Genomic DNA, 17328 nt, shown 5'->3' with positions numbered 1-17328 from the left:
ATTTATCGTCGATAGAGAAAAAATTCATGCATGGAACTTTGGCACATTTTTCGCTTGCGGAAATTTCAGAGGACATCCTACATAAGGGCTACGAAAAATTATTTGTTCAAGCAGGCACAGCAGTGAGTGATGGAATGAACGACTCTTAGACACATGAAACTTAGTGCTCTGCTGATGTGCCCATTTAAACAGACTACAAAGCCTAACGAAGCCTTCCTTCACCAGCTTGAAGTTCTCTTGGCAGCTTTCGCGTGATTCAAACCGTTAGCTGCAGCCATTACTAATGACTGACGTGTGAGCCTTTCCTGTCCCTGACACTCCTAATGAGAGGTCGCCGTTCCAGCGGCGGGTGGCTCATGGTTCTATCAGGTCGGTCACGACCGGTCAGCCGGCGCCATCTTGAAAAAGGTCAGCATCAATGGGCGCCCCTCGGGGCCCGTCGACATGGCCCCGGGCGCAAAAACGAGCTCCACGTCGGCCCCATCCATATGTGAGAGTGCCGTGTCGGCACCGTCTTCCCGCTGGGCTGCGCTGGGTGGCCGCGCCGCCGGGCCCGATTTATGATAATGTTTTATCCGGCACCGCCTCCTCCTCTGGTTTCTCCATCTTTAATTGCTATTTTATCCCGAGTTCCGGCGATGGCGCGCGTCTCGCTGGGCCGACGTGCCGACCTCGCGGCGCGTGCCAGCCACACCCGGGAATTTAAATGGCCCCCGACTGGTATGGTAAGACAGATAGCGCTTATAAATGGCCGGGACGATGTTCACAAATCTAATGCATATAGATGAAGCGCCGTCCAGCCTGTTCAATGGAGAGATTAGCCCTGCTCGGATCGAGGAGCTCTTCGGCCGAGCGACGTCCCTGGGTACGTGATCCCTCATTCCTATCCAATTCATTCCATCATAGATAATTCCTTCCTTCTTTTGTGTTGTCCTCAATCTTCTCAGCCGGCCCGTTTTATTCCAACACCAAACTCCATGTTGATTCAACTTTTTGAATTATATTTCCTATATCATTTAATATGAATAGCTCCTCCTCGGTCCTTCTATTTCTGACTCCTCAGTTGGTCTTGTTTTTCCTCTTGCTGCTTCTTCACACACTCTTTCCTTTTTCAAACATGTTTGTTCTTCTTAGCCCTTACCCTTCCACTCTGTCTGTTCCATGCCTTTATAGTCTCATTTCGTTTTCATCCCACTTCCATTTCCAACCAATACTTTTTATTCAGCCTTGCTATGTTCTCACATGTTCTCATCTATTTTTCGACTTGCTCGTTTTTATTTTTCAACTAGGTTTCATTCCGTCTACTTTCCGCTTTTGTTGCGTTTTATTCCCTTCCTGTCCCGTCTCCGTCCCGCCCCATCCCCATCCCGTCCTCGTACCTTCCTGTTCCATCCCACTCCGTCCCGTTCCTGTTCCCGTCCCGTTCCTGTTCCCGTCCCCATCCCGTTCCCGTTCCGTTCCCGATCGGCCGTCTGTCGTTGAAGCGATGTCGACTGATCGAGGCCGACCCGGTCGGCCCGATACGATCAACTTTGGTAATGAAGTCAGTCGCTTCATTACCGGAGCGACTGACCCCGATCGGGTCTGTCGGAGCCGCGGGAGCTCGGGTCGCGCTCGGGAAGCTCGGGTCAGCCTCGGAGAGAGTGCGGTCAGAGGTCGACAGACAGGGTGCCGAGTCATCAGTCGAGCGGCGATCACTGATTGGGAAGCTCTGTTCGAGTCTGATTGGAGGTTAGGTGGTGGTGCTGTTGTGGTTTTCTGGGTGGGTGGGGATGACTCAGCTACTTTCTCAGCCACGCTTTTGTTTACTTTACTACATACATAACAGTTTTTAGGACATCATCTTGATTGTCATTATCATTGAATATTTCCGACTGAAACCATCCCTACACCACCGACATCTTCGTTCTAATCGCATTGGCGCTTTGCGATGTTTCTCTATTCTCTTTTTCTCATCAGCTCAAAGATCGCTGGCATCAGACAGGGGCTTGTTAAAAGGCGCGCGAGTTATGTTAAAAAGCACCGGTTGACGTTCGCTCGGGCGTGTGCCCTCCCTGAGAGCGGCGAGGAAGGGGGACGGGCGGCACCTGAGGGGACGCACGTGCCGCCTGAGCGACGCCACGTGCCACGGGGAGGGAAAGGAAGGGACGCCGCCCTCCCCCTCCAGGAGCAGCTGCCTGATCTGGAACTCAGGAGAGCTGCGACAGCTGGAACCTGTCCTCGTCAATTTTCAGCCATCTCTGCTAGAGATTTGTGAATGACAGACGCACGCTTCAAGAAGTTCAGCAAAAAAAAAGAGAAGAAGACTGGGTGGTAAAAATAACATCAGGTTGTTCAATTGCCACGTGTTCACCAGCTTCGTCGACAAATAGGATGAACCATAAAATAAACGAATACAACATTACAGTGTCAGTGGCTCACCACTTGCGACATCTTTCGTACACTGCCACGGAGGACCACCAGGTGCTCCGCCGCCACCGTGTACCCCTGTTGCCACCTGCAGGGACTCTGAGCTGGCTCACGTGACTCAGTCGCCAGGAACGTGGGCCACCCGGCGCCGGCGACCCCGCCACCCTCCACCGTCCTTCAGGGTCGTGTCAGCGCACCGGCCGCGGTAAGTCCTGAGCATGCTGCCGGCTGCGACCTGCCGGAACCCACTGCAGATGAAACACGCACCGTTCGCCACAAACGACGCACTCGATAATTACGGGATTCTTGCTGCGGTGTGGGGGAGGAGGGGATCGTTGGGAGGGGGCTCGATCACAGTCTCCCGCTGAGAAGGCGCCTGAAGTTCCCGGCAGCGGAAATGGTCCCTGGTCACCGGTGATTTGGTCGCTTATGGGTGGCCGCTAGCTCCGGCAGAGTTTCGATCGGAGAACTGCCTGACCGCAGGAGACAAAGGCAAGGGGAATGAGAGCGGACGATAGAAGAGCTCAATAAAATTGGAGATGGAAAGTAGAACGGAAACAGTTACAAACGCTCTACGAAGTGCGGCCACCGGTTTGACGAGCGAATGATTTGTCTTTACTGCGTAAGTCCCCGCTTCAGAAACCACCTTTATTTCTGGCCGTTAGCCTGTCTAACGACAGAGTATGTCATCCACATTTCCGTTTGTTTACACCCACAACGTAAGCTGTAAATCATCGTTTTTTATCCGTTGTGAATGAATGTTATGGGAGGCGGCATGGACGTTCGAAGCAAATGGAGCAGAAATAATTGATACAAAATATGGTGGCACTCCCTCGGAGAGTGAGCCGAGCATGTCGGGTTATTATTCAATTGCAGTTACAGGGCGATAAATAGTGGGTGACGGTCGTAGCCACCCTCCACTGCCACCCGATGAACAGGAAACGCCTGTTTACCGCTGCTCAGAGTCAGTGTGCGCGGAGACTCGCCGGAAAATAGAACAGGCGACAGGCATCTGACTGCCAGACGCTTGCTGAAAAGCGTGTTCTGCTTAGAAGGAGCAATAAGGCGCACCTGAAGTGATGTATGTTTATAGACATAGCAATTCGTAGACAATATGCGCCGATACAGATGCACATTTTTGACCACATTCAGAACTCCTGATGTGAACATTACTGTTCTCAATCTCACTTGTTTCATGTTGCTACTTATTTCGAAATGCTCCATTGTCAGCTTAATTTTCGTCTTTCTATACTCCGCATTTCACCCCTACACCAACATTCGCACTAATGCATGTGCATCAATTCCTCAGATAGACGAATTTCTCCCTTGAAGCGTGGTAATGAATCCCCAGTAAGAGACGCACGTGCCACGAGGCAGCTTCAGATAGGCGCATTCCAGCGACGCGACTTGTGTTATTGTTCGTCTGCGCGCCTGAGATTCCACACAATAACGATCACATACGCACGATATCGGTCACTGATACCGATACCGATAGCACTATCGGTCGTGGCCGGCGGCCGGGCACGCTCTGCGGCGATGATGTGGCCGGCTCGCGGCCGATGTCCGTCGATATCGGCGACGATATCGACGACAGTATCGATGGAGTCTGGGTCTGGAGTGCAGCCGCCGGGGCGGTTGACTCCGGACTCTGGAGAGGAATGTAGTGGGGTCCATCGGTGACCACGCGCTGCCCTGCGGGTCTGGAGGCGGACCCGCCGGCCGGCCCACTGCCGTGGTATGTCTGATACCGGCGGCATCCAAAGCGTGCCGATGTCGGTTCGTCGGTAGTCTGTCAGCGGACCATCTGTAACCTGTTGACGTACTGTCATCGGATGGAAACTAGCCCTTTCTTAGCTCCATGGAAGGACACCCAGTCTCACGAGCCGCCACTCGTCGACAGATGCTGCGTGACGCCACGACGCGTCTATTGATGCTGGATGTCACCTGTTGCGAAGCCGTGGTGGCCTGCAGTATCGGCATTGCCGGATTGTCGGCTCTTATGAAAAGGGCGTGCGGTTTGCTGATAGCACTTCACTCACTAATTGGTGACATTTTGGCCATAACCACATGTCACAGATCACTTCAGCTATAGCATGTTTGCTATAGCTCCAGCCGTGGTCAAATGGGTTCTAGATTCGACATCATTTCCCCCATCCCCCAAAAGAACCAAAGTCATCTAGGGTCAAATGTCTGAGCTGACAGCAGCTTCAAAAATATCTCCTCGGTGTCCTGAAATGTAACTCAGAGCACTTATAGCACTGGCTCAAATTCACGTCAGCGCATTCTCCCCTTCCTCGGCATTCAGATGGTTAAACCATCATGGGAAGAACCCGTGAGACAAGGCACCTCCACCAGCCGCCCCAGGCAAGTGCTGCACCGCGAAAAGTCGTTCACTCTTCAGCAGTATCCTCTGTAACGCGTGCTATCAGAATTCCCGTCTGCCGATTCTGACCCATTGCCCGGGGCGGCTGTGAACGACACAGCGCAAGAACCCATCACCAAGACGCCGCTCGGCATGCCACCCCACAGTGCAGAACATTTCTGGAAACCCACTGCGTCTCCCCGCCTGTCGACCGCCCGCAGCGTATCAGACTCACTGCCGGCATATCAGAGGCACATCGGAAATGCTCGCCCGTCTGACTCATCGGCCGCCGACTCTAAATCACGGCTGGGTAATCGGTGCGTTCGCCAAACGACGCTATATCACGGCTCATCACTGGTAATCATCGGCTGCGTGTGTTCGAAGAAGTTGTCATCAGAGACGAGGGAGGGGGTGTTCTGTCGAATAACCGCCGAGATGTCGTCGGAAGCGAGGGAGGGGTTAACCCGCAGCGGGGAGGGGTCTTTCCGCGGCGGGAGGGGGCTTGTCTTGGTCGAGGGTGGATGTGCGTTGCGGGTGAAATCCAGTCATCGAAGGTCGGTCAGGGGTTGTTTAATGTGACGATGATGAGTATCGTGATGCAGTTTGCGGCGCGGTATGAGAGACTTCTAATTATGAGCGGCGGCTTGAACAAGAACGTATCAGCGCAACTTCTCCCTAGAAGTGCAGCTAGCTGAAACAGAAGCACGTAACATTTGTATTTTCCTGTCGTTGAGTATGCTGAAAAAGTAAGTGACCATTCTATGCAAGTTTCACGAGTAACCTTGAGGACAGATATTGACCCGAGTTCGACTCCCGACTGACTTTCTCCTTCGAAGGCCGCCCGTCATCTGTCTCCCTATTTACTCATCTAATTTCGGCTCTGAGGCGCGTCATCATGTATTCAGCGACCCGTGTGACGCACTATGACGTCAGCTACGCTGGCCTACTGTATCTGTGCCCGCACGAGCATCGTACACCGTACGAGAGCTGCCGGTTTATGTTACAGCACGCCCGCTCCACTGTCAGCCTGGAGCTGCCAATATACTAGGGCTGCGGAGTGCGGAGTCGGAGTCGGAGTCGGAGTCGGTCGGAGTCGACAGTTGTGACCGGAGTCGGAGTCGGAGTCGGAGTCGATTTAGAAAACCCGACCTGGTGTCGGAGTCGGAGTCACCGAAAATCCGTCGACTCAGCAGCCCTGCCAGGTGATGTGATGTGATGTGACTCCCTCCGCCCCTCATCGGGGCGTAGCCAGGCGGCTCTGGAAGTTGCGGGCGGCGGCCGCCAGGGCCGCCACCACTCTGGTCTCCCGGACCTCCTCCAAGTCCGGATGGATACTGCCGGTGAGTTGTAGGCGGGTCCTCATCAGAGCGGGACAGCGAAGGAGAATGTGGGCCGGCCGGTCCGCCTCCTCGCCGCAGATGGGGCAGCGCGCTCCATCGCACCGGTCGTCGTTGCATCCCTCACAGTCTCTGGTAGGGGAGCGACCGATCCGGTGTAGGTAGGCTCTTGAGCCTGCCCAGTGGCCCGCGCGGATCTGATGGACTTCTACCGCGCTCTCCCGTTCCAGGCCGGCCGTGGACGGGGGCCGGCGGTCGCCCATCAGAGACTTGAACCAGCCGGGGGGCCAGGACTGGATTGTCTTGTCCCTAGCCATTCTCGCCACGGTACTGGTGATCGTCCTCGTGTCGATGGGCGTCCTTTCTTGAGGGAGCTGGGCTGCTTCCCGGGCCACTCTGTCCGCCTCTTCATTGCCGTGTATGCCACAGTGAGAAGGGACCCACTGGGCCCTGATTTCTCGACCATCTTTGGCTAGCTGCAGTAGAGCTCTCCAGGCCGCCGTCCCCAGCGGTGACGTCTGGGCGGCGGGGCCATTCCGCAGGGTCGCCAGTGCCGACATGCTGTCGGAGCAGATGATCAGTGGTAGGTCGCTATCTTTGGTGCGTGATGTTAGGGTCTCCAGGCCCGTAACTAAGGCGAGCATTTCTGCACGGTAACTGGAGCAGAAGTCACCCGCCGGAGCTCTCAGCTCCAGTACCTCCTCATCCGGCCACATGATGACTGCTCCAGCCCCTCCGTTCCTTGTGCCGCCCTCCGCGGACCCGTCCGACCACATCCACACCGCGCACTGTGGTAGGGATGCTAGGTGCTGGGCGGCAGTCCTCTCCTTCTCCTCCGCCGTCGCACCTGTCCTCAGCGGGCCGACGTCCAGTGTGAAGGAGATGCGCGCTCCCTGCTGCTCCCATGGTGGTACTCTCGGTGGGAGAATCGGCTCGATCGGTGCCGAGATCCCTGCATCGGCCCAGGCTTGGCGGCCCAGCGACCTCCATCCTCTGACCGAGGACAGGCGCGCCGGGGCCGCGGCCTCAGCTGTCGCTCGCAGGGGGTCGTTCGGAGGGAGCGCCAGCGCTCTCGTCAGTAGCCGAGCTGCGAGCGTCTGCTTCCTCTCCGTCATCGGGGCGAGCCTCGCCTCCGCCATCAGTGCGTGGCTCGGTGTAGACCTCGGGCACCCCGTCACGATCCGGGCCGCCGCTCGCAGTTCGCGTTCTAGGAGTTCTGCGTGAGAGGGGGCCGCCGCAGGTAGCCAGGCCGCGGCAGCGTGTTCCATGGCTCCTCTCACGTACCCACTGGCTATCGTTCTGAGAATGTCTTCGTCTAGTCCCCAGCTTCGACCCGACAACCGCCTCAGGTGGGCGCCCTGCCAGGTCTGCGGAGTCGGAGTCGGGAGTTGGAGTCGGTCGGAGTCGACAGTTCTGCCCGGGGTCGGAGTCGGAGTCGGAGTTGGTTTTTGAAAGCCGGAGTCACAGTCGGAGTCGCCGAAAATCCATCGACTCCGCAGCCCTGCAATATACGGCTTCAGCGAGCCCGTTACTATCGTTTCACTGGATGTGTGGAGGCTGTATGCTACCACGTGCCACGAATTTCTCTAACCAGGATGACTCATTTGTTCCAGCTGCTTTATGCCAAATTGCAGTCACAGTTGCCAGTGTTTTTCTTATTCATACTTCAACGGCACTCTATTAGTAGCCGATATCTTGTCCTATCACAATCAACTTCTACCAAATAATGCCGACTACAATGAGCCCCATTATAATCTAACCCTTTCAGCCCGACTGAGTGTCAGCACCGTCACCGACGTCCCAGCCTCTCCCCATCCCAAGCCCCCTCCCTGTCCCAGCATTGAAACCGATACTGAGTCGAGAGCGGGGCCAGAATCGATTACGTGTCGCCATAAGTGGCCTATTGGATTCCGCACTGCAAGATCGCCTTATAAATGATGGCCACGCTTCGGAATATGCGAGGAAAATGTAATAATGTGACGATCGGCACAGCCCGTCGTTGAAACTGTTGAGAAATGACATTCCAAAGGAAACGAAACATTCCAACCCACTGCAATTTGGGCAATTCATAAAACATATTACTCGCTCCAAACAAATGATGCTCGCTTACTTCAGCATCTTCGATATGTTCTTCGAGTCTCGTTATCGGCCGTTGCGTGGCCATGGGATCATCAGAAAGTTCACGGAGAGCCATCAACAACCAGCGATAACAAGGGGCCCTGTTTCATTCATTACCGGAACCCAATTTGTATCTGGTAGGAGCTTATTAGCTACTGCTCGACCGGGAATTTATCTGGAGCTAGTTCAATCAAGATATGATAATTCCACCAGAGAAGAGCTTTCGAAGGGTATGTAAAAAGCGTAGCGTAGAGCAATAATGAAACCAGGGGCCAAAGCTTCGTGGCCGCGATACTGTTCGCTGCTTCTGTTACCAAACAACGAGAGCATATAACATATTCTCCGTCCCCTCTTTGAAACTACTTGCTATTTTATAAGATTAGTTTAGTAGACATGCTATTTAGCTAGGGTTTAATCATAAGTTTCCATGCCTATTTCAGGAAGACAAGCTTGAAATATTTGTGAAATGTTTGCGAGTCTTTGCATGAAGTCACGCGGATACTAATCCCAGTTAACTCGCAAATACATGTGAAAATTGAAATAAACTCCGAATGATGCAAGTCATCCAATTAACTTATTTACCATAGATACCTAAGAAAGATACCGGATGACCGTTCATCCACCCGGCTCTACTGCAAATATTGAACGCCGATTGCAGACAATATTATGATGCCTTACTGAATGTGAGATATAAGAAAACAGATTCACCATTACCTAGTCAAATTAAATGGAACTCTATTTTGAGTTCTAACATATTTTGGGGGCATATATATTATCGATACAAAAGGTGTTCAAAGAATACAACTTTGATATGGTTCCAGGACAGAATTGTTCACCGAATTTCGACAACAAATACCTTTGCATCGAAATTCATGGACGTCAGCGACTTATGCACCTTTTGTGGTAGGGAAAGAGAGACGATACAACACCTAATGGTAGCTTGCGAAGAAGTGGGTGCGATGTGGCAATCGGTGAAAGATATGATACGTGACCGATTGAAGATTACGCTGGAATTGAACCCTCAGGAAATCATATTGGGATTTGATCCAGCTTTGTACGAATGCCCTAGGGAAACCGCAACAGCGATCCAGCGACTCATTTTGATAGGAAAATGGTACATATATAGTTGTAAGGTTAGAAAAGAAAAACCAAGGTTTGTGAACTTGTTACAAAAAATGAAAATTCTGACACAAGCTGAATTTATGTACGAACATGACAAGAATGAAAGGGAAGTTAGAGTACGAGATATTAATATGTTACTGTGCTGTAACCAAACATGCTAATGTAGTGAGCATCATGTATGTGCGTTGGAAAATGTGGTAGTTGTGTTGTAAAGAAAATGTGTAATAAAAAGTGATGGAAAAAAAAAGAAAGATACCGGATAGAAAAAATTGCCAAGGGAGACTGCTCGTTTGAGAAACGGCCGAAGCAAGGAATACTTCGAACTCTGGGCCTGCGATGCCTTATCTGGGCTGAATATTTCATCTGGGGTCGGCGGCTAACCGGGTTATGTCTGTCTAATGGATCTGGCCAACAGGCCGCCATCGGTTTGACTCAATTTGGCCTCGGGTAATGGAGAGCCGGCCAGCTGATAATCGGATAATGGTACGGCGGCCGGGCGTGATGTCTCCAGTATCGGCACAATGATAGAGGGCCAGCAGCGACTCGCGTGCCGCCGACACCGCTACGTGAGCCTGAACATCGGAACAGAGTCCGGGTACTGCCGGCTCGGTGTTCGCGGAATGTGACTTTGTGTTCCGGGATTGACTTGTGTCGATACTTGACAGTGTGGTGATTTGATTGGTGCACTGCGATATTTGCTTTATTTGAAGGTGACACTTTATTTGAATTTAAACGCAAGGACTCGAGAGCTCATTATTTGGAACGTGTTATAAGCTCTGTTTGCAACATACCAGCAGTCAACGATACAAGTGCCGATGCTTTGAACTCCAAGCTGAACTGTCAGTCGAACACCACTGATACTACCGACCCTCATCTCATCTTCGTCCCATTCAACCGCCGACTCTTCACAGTCGCCAGGTAACGGCATGAGCCTGCTGGAAGCCTCCCAGTTTCTCCAACCCCGCCATAGACGGTCGGTTTTGATGGAACCCTCCTGAAAGGTTTGATAGCCAGAAATGAACCGTTTATGACACGTCGAATAGCCACAAAACGATTAATTGGTCGAATCTAGTGAATGAGGTCAAATCGACGAACTGCTGGATATAGCAGGTCAAAGTTCTTTGATTCGACGTTACGAAATTCCAAAGGATTGGGCCAAACATAGGCACCAAGATTACTATTATAATAATATTAACTAAATATAATATGGACCATTTTTAAAGTGATAACAAGTAAAACAATGGGTTCTGAGTACAAAAACCTTGCGTTTGAACATGCCACGATCGTCCCTGTCGACCGATCTAAACTGCCGAACTTCGGGTCAGCAATGGCTGCAGCACGACTCGGCCAGCGCTGCCGGTCACCGGCGGCGAGTGTGGCTCTGATGTGGCATGCAGAGCTCAGGTTAGCTGGCCTAGTCGGCCACTAAAAGCGCCGTAAAGACACGCCGCCATGTTGGGCCGATCTGGGTGCCTGGCGCGGCTCGAGCTGCCAGACAACTTGTGGCGCCCTCATGGAGAAGCGATAGCTATACGAGTGCATGGTGATATGATTTGAGCGAAATACGTGACGAGCTAGGCTGTGTGCCCTAGGCCTTTTTTACAGCAATCAGCATTGGACTCAAGTTTGTGGTGTGTAACGGAGAGCCACCTCTCCCGTCCAAAAATCTCCTAATCCATAAAAATGGCCGTTTTATTGCTGTAATGCGACTTACATAACTCAGCTATTATTGTTTTTCATGCATCACAGTGCAAGCGATTATATATCGTATTACTTGGTTGTTGCAATGACAACCGGAAAGCAATATTAAACCTCAGAAACTTCTGGTGTACACGCAAGCTTCAAATTGGCAACGCAATTACCTACTTATACCGTTGTTTTGTCCTTTCTTTGTTTGGCTCATCTGTTTTGGCATTTTGGGCGAGCAGCATAGGCGGACACGGCTTTGTTGCACAGCCCTGTCCTACCCGGCCGCGGTCGACATCTGTAGGTTTGTGTCAGAGGGGTCACAGCTGTCATGTCATGGGTCAAATTCGATGGCGTGACGTCACAGTCACCATGGCACCGAACGGTGGGTACTGCGGCCGCCGACAGTCAGCCATGAAAAAGCACGTTGGATATCATGCTGAGAATGAGATGAACTCCATTTTTTTCGACGTCTCTTGAAAACAACTTTATAGTTGACAAATAATTCAGGCTGACGCGATATCTTGTAATATTTACAATACACCTTGAATGATTATAAGTATTTCTGTATAAAACTCACATTGATTCCAAATGACTTGCGTATTTTGTTTTTGTTTTTGCAAAGTGGGCGCGATATTTTGTCGCGAACGCTAATAATTGTTTTGGATAAAACATTGTGCTAGCGCATGCTTTGTGCTGCCGGTTTTTGTATAACATTCTCTTCAACCATTACACTTTTCATTATCCTGCCACGTATAAAATGAAAATAAATGGAAACGTATGTACGTCTACATATAACTAACGTATGTATGTACGGAAATAACTACGTCACGTACCTATAGATAAAAGAAGCAAGCACCATTCAGAAAGTGCACGTAAGCAGGACATTTGCACGTGCAGATTGCAGATACGTACTTAAATAAGTCATGTTACCAGCTTTTCCCGCAGTTTGGCGTAGTTTCAAATTTGTCTAAGTGAATCCGGAACTCGAAGAGCGACAGCAGCCAGAAGCCTAATGTAACCTAATGGACAATGGTGGAATTATGTGTATCACCTGAGTCGGCATATCTATTCGAATTCCTATGCCACTGCCAGAGATGACGTAAGATGTGCTGAGGTCATCCTGTAGATGGTCAGCGCTTGTACTTTGTCATACTTGTGTCACACATATGTTATTATTTTTCCTGATGTGTTGCCGTCATGACATACTGTCTGATTCTTCAAACTTCAGTTACAAGCATTATACCACTCACTCGCTTGTTGAGCGGTGACTGGAAAGCTCTCGTAGGTGCTCGCCTTTGCACCTAATCCTATACCTCTCTACACCTGAGCTCTGGTAACCGGACAAAAAGTCAAAAGGAATAAAGTCAAAAGACAAATAGTCAAAAGACAAAAAGTCAAATGCAAAAAGTCAAACGGGATAAAAGTCAAAAAGATAAAAGTCAAAACGGATAAAAGCCAAAAGCAAAAAGTCAAAATGTTCAAAAGTCAAAAACGCAAAAAGTCAAATGACAAAAAGTCAAAAATGCAAAAAGTCAAAAATGAAAAAGTCAAAAGGATAAAAGTCAAACGGAAAAAAGTCAAAAGACAAAAAGTTAAAAGCAAAAAGTCAAAACGTGTAAAAGTCAAAAGACATTAAAGTCAAAAATGCAAAAAGTCAAAAGGATAAAAGTCAAAACGGAAAAAAGTCAAAAGACAAAAAGTCAAAACGAGTAAAAGTCAAAAGACAAAAAAGTCAAAACGGAATTAAGTGAAAAGACAAAAAGTCAAAAGCAAAAAGTCAAAACGGGTAAAAGTCAAAAGACAAAAAGTCAAAAAATGAAAAAAGTATAAAATAAAAAATTTACATTAGAGCCCTACCAATAATTTTCGGAAAGTGTCGCCCCTGAGAGGAGGCCCTGGTGAAAAGCCAAAACCTCAAAATGAAAAAAATACCATGTGATTAACGCTTAAATGACGTCAATGGACTTAAAGTAAAAAATACAAAAGACGAGATAATTTCAAAATTTTGAGTTGCAATTTTTGTCCCCTCAACTTTCAACCTACCCCATCAACTTTTCAAACGTTCCCGGGTCACCACTGCCCCATCGTGCAATTCCAGTGCTATGGCAAAGTTTTATCTGAAAGTTTAAACGTGCCCGATAGACTGGACGCGGTCCCCTCCGTCCACTCACGCTTTCTGGTCTCTGTACGGTCATCGCTGACTAGTCCAGCATCCAACCCGCTGGGTTTATAGAAATTTGGTTAAAAGAAATGAACATATTTTAATGAACGAATCCATTAAAGGGACTATCCCACCTTTAACATGGGGTTTGAGTTGAGATAGCCAAGTTTGCGGCGAGGTTCAGAAACCACTATCTATCTAGGTTGCAACCCCCGCGGCCTCTTGGTGTTGAAGAAATTTGTTCCCTTCATTTGAAAATGGGCCTTGTACAAGGCCCTATCTTCAACATGGAGCGACCGTTAGTGTGACGTCACCTCGTTTAGTCATTCTAATTTAAATGGGTTTGTTCGTTGAAAAATCGCTTAAAACTTGGTCTGAACTTTGTTGTGGTGCCTACAGAGTAAAAAGAATCAGCTTTATGACAGTAATGTGGCCTGGGGAAGGAGGTAATTTTGGGCTGTGACGTCACATACTTGAAAGTTTGTTTTTGGAATATGGGAAGCCTAAGATGTTAAATGAAAAATAAATGCCAGAACCGTGTTCCTGGTCATCCAATCTATAAAGTCGGGCACAATTTAACTGGTTTTAACAACATTTTAGAAGGTGGGATAGTCCCTTTAAGTAATAAAATGAAAATGATTCACAGGTTATCATTACATGTGGGAGCACTGGCGCTGGAACTTTCTCAATGTTGGAGGGGCTCGAGGCAGTTTGAACTCATTTCTTTCCATGCAACGCCATAGGGTTAATTACGAGCGAGCGAGCGCAGCGAGCGAGCGAGTTCTTTCGTGTTTAAGGCAAAAATCTGAGTATGCGCGACCCGGCCCGACACGACCCGACCCGACACGACCCCATCACGCTCTTCAAACCCTTATAACTCAAGAACCGCATGCCGCATCGACAAGCGGTCTTCTTTGCTGAATACCACTTGGATGTAAAAGTTGTATGGCATGGACACCATGTTGTCTGAGTGTCGATCTTGGCACGTGGCGCGTGCTAAACTTGGGGTACTTTGCACACACCCGAAAACTATTATCCTCAATAACCGCACAACGGCTGGACCGATTATTTGACTTTTTCCATTTGATTTTTATTATTTTGACTTTTTTGCCGTTTTTTTCACTTTTTGTCTTTTTGACTTTTTGCATTTTTGACTTTTGGACATTTTGACTTTTTGCCATTTGACTTTTTGCTTTTGACTTTTTGCGTTTTTGACTTTTCGCCATTTTGACTTTTTGCCATTTGACTTTTTTGCTTTTGACTTTTTTCGTTTTTGACTTTTCGCCATTTTGACTTTTTGCCATTTGACTTTTTGCTTTTGACTTTTTGCGTCTTTGACTTTTTGTCATTTTGACTTTTCGCCATTTGACTTTTTGCTTTTGACTTTTTGCGTTTTTGACTTTTCGCCATTTTGACTTTTTGCCATTTGACTTTTTGCATTTTTGACTTTTGGACGTTTTGACTTTTTGCCATTTGACTTTTTGTCTTTTGACTTTTATCCGTTTTGACTTTTATCCATTTGACTTTTTTCCATTTGACTTTTATCCATTTTGACTTTTTGCATTTGACTTTTTGTCTTTTGACATTTTGTCTTTTGACTTTTTGTCCTGGAATCCTGAGCTCTGGTGTACAGAAATCTTTGGCCTAGTTTTTGTGACGGAACCGGCGATTTCTCCTTCGGAGGTACCATCGACAATCACCTGTCGAGCGTCGGCGTCCGTCGGCCGTCGCCGGCGTCGATCACTGACAAAGGAGCGTGCGCGGTACGTCGTCACGCGCTAATCCGACAACGATTGGTCGATCCATCGTCTCGCTAATCTGGCAACCATCAGACCATCCATCGCTCCGCACTATTCCTGTAGTGATTCTTCGACAGTGGCCTCCCCGCGACCTCAGACTCAGTCTTTGTCTCTGTCATCCGGCCAAGTCACACCATAGAGCTATTTATAGCGAATACTTTAACAGTTTTATCGGGATATTTTTTTAATTGCTATGACTTCTACGGAGCCATTAAATCGCTAAGAGTCATGCGGAAAGCAAATTTTACATAAAGTGTCATATTTGCAATGCTGCAACGTATTTTTTCGAATGCCTGAATAATTCTCCAATAGGTATTTAGTAGTAGATAGACATATTTGACAAGATTTCAAACACAGTACACATTAAATTTAAACTTTTAACGCATTTTATTTTATTTTTTTTAAATTTTATTTTAAAAACTAGGCTTCTATCATTGTTTTGCCATTTTGTCTCTGCCAAAGAAATACGCCAAAGGGTATGTCGAACCGTTGCATTGGTGCTGTGACGTACGCTTATGCGGACGCAGGAGCTCCTAGAAATGCCTGGTACCGGCTCCAACAGAAACCTTAAAACCGTCATACGCTCGCATCCAGAAGGACTTCGTGTATCTCTGCTTTGACGTTGTCAAGGAAGGGGCAGCTGGAATTACGGTAAAAACATTTTTTTAAATGCTGAATTGCTGTCTATGCTGAACATTTAAAAATGTCAGCATAGGCAGCGGAACGGGGAGGGCACCGGGGCACCGTGCCCCCCTTTGATTTTGGCATTTTAACATTAGCCCTATAGGCGTTGCATGGAAAGAATGGAACCAAAAGTCGGCAGTGCCCCCCCCCCCCCCTTAATTGAAGATGATCCGCCGCTACTGAATGTCAGTGAGGAAATTTTGAGCATTAATGATGCGCGACAATAATGATTATCTAAGCAAAAATTAGTACAAAAAAAAACTTCAGCATATGCGTAATTCTCTTTAGGCAGTAGGGGAGAGTGGGGTAATTTGGCCGCTTTTTTTAGAAAACGATGTAACTAAAAATCGACAACACATTTCTGCATTTCCTCAACGCTGACAGGTGTGGCATACATTTTACCTTCTTGGACAGTAAACTTGAAATGATTGAGGAACTACTTATATTGAAATTAAGGCGTATTACAAAGGTCTGCAAAGCGGCCAAATTGCCCCACTAGCAGGGTTATTTGGCCGGGGGTGTGGGGCAATTTGGCCGGTGTTAGTTTGAGGCCATGATTTTTGTTATAGGCGAGTCAGCTTCACATTCAGCAATGACGCGTGTCCTACGACGCATTTGAAGTATTTTGGAGGTTGACTCAGCCGTCACAGGGGTCGAAAATAGTCAAAATAGCGGCTCTAGATGCGATGACAGTTTTTTACGAATAACTTTTGAAGTAATCAAGTTAGGCCAAAACTAAAAGTACCATCGTAATTCTCTCGTCATTCCGCATCGAAACATGTATGTGTTGACCTCGAGAAGTCAAGGTCAAGGTCAAGGTCAAGGTTGGCTTCAGGTCACGTTACCTCAGGTCGCTTGACCTCAAGGTTACGTGAGTTCAAGGTCATCATGCATATCATTCGATGCGCCTTGACGAGCTGAACACAATGAGACCATTTGCGCGGCTGTATCTTTTTTCTGTAAGTTTTTATTAGCAAAAAAGCGTTAGGTAACCTTTCATGACGTCACATGCCCTTACAGCTGTCCAATAGGAAGTATGGCATCAAGGTAGTCAAAGTTAGTCATGAATTATGTCCTTTAAGGTATAATTGACCATGACAACACGGCCGTCCCAGCATAGTGACTCTGAGCGCACCGGCCAAGTTGCCCCGCTAGTCCCGGCCAAATAACCCCACGTTGCCATTCTGAAAATTTTTGTCTATAAAGTCGTCATGGCTGTACAGAACTAGATGAAATTGCTCTTGGAACCGCTGAACACCCTCAAAAATGGCGCTATAATGTTTGAATTCGTTTACAGCCCAAATACTACATGTTATACAAATTTTTAAACGGAAGTAAAAGTTACCATTTTCTAACGTAATTCACCTTTTATTAATTTTGAATAAAACTAATAGGGGGAAAGTTTTGACATTTGTTCTCGAGTTAGTTCTGCCGATGACAAATGAATAGAGACTAAAGTTATTTCATTCACTTTTATCAGCTTTCGTACAGGTGGGGGCGGCCAATTTACACCACCGGCCAAATTACCCCACTCTCCCCTACCTACATGTGTTAGAAGGCTCAGACAAGGCTCAGGATGACATTTTCTTGCCAAATGCAAAAATCCACTTTCAATACACCCCCCCCCCCCAAACAGTGTTTTTCGAA

This window comes from Amphibalanus amphitrite, unplaced genomic scaffold, assembly GCF_019059575.1.
Source record: "Amphibalanus amphitrite isolate SeventyFive unplaced genomic scaffold, NRLGWU_Aamphi_draft 000384F_arrow, whole genome shotgun sequence".
Lineage (NCBI taxonomy): Eukaryota > Metazoa > Arthropoda > Thecostraca > Balanomorpha > Balanidae > Amphibalanus > Amphibalanus amphitrite.
The sequence above is the reverse complement of the archived record's forward strand: the minus strand, read 5'-3'. Positions refer to the sequence as shown.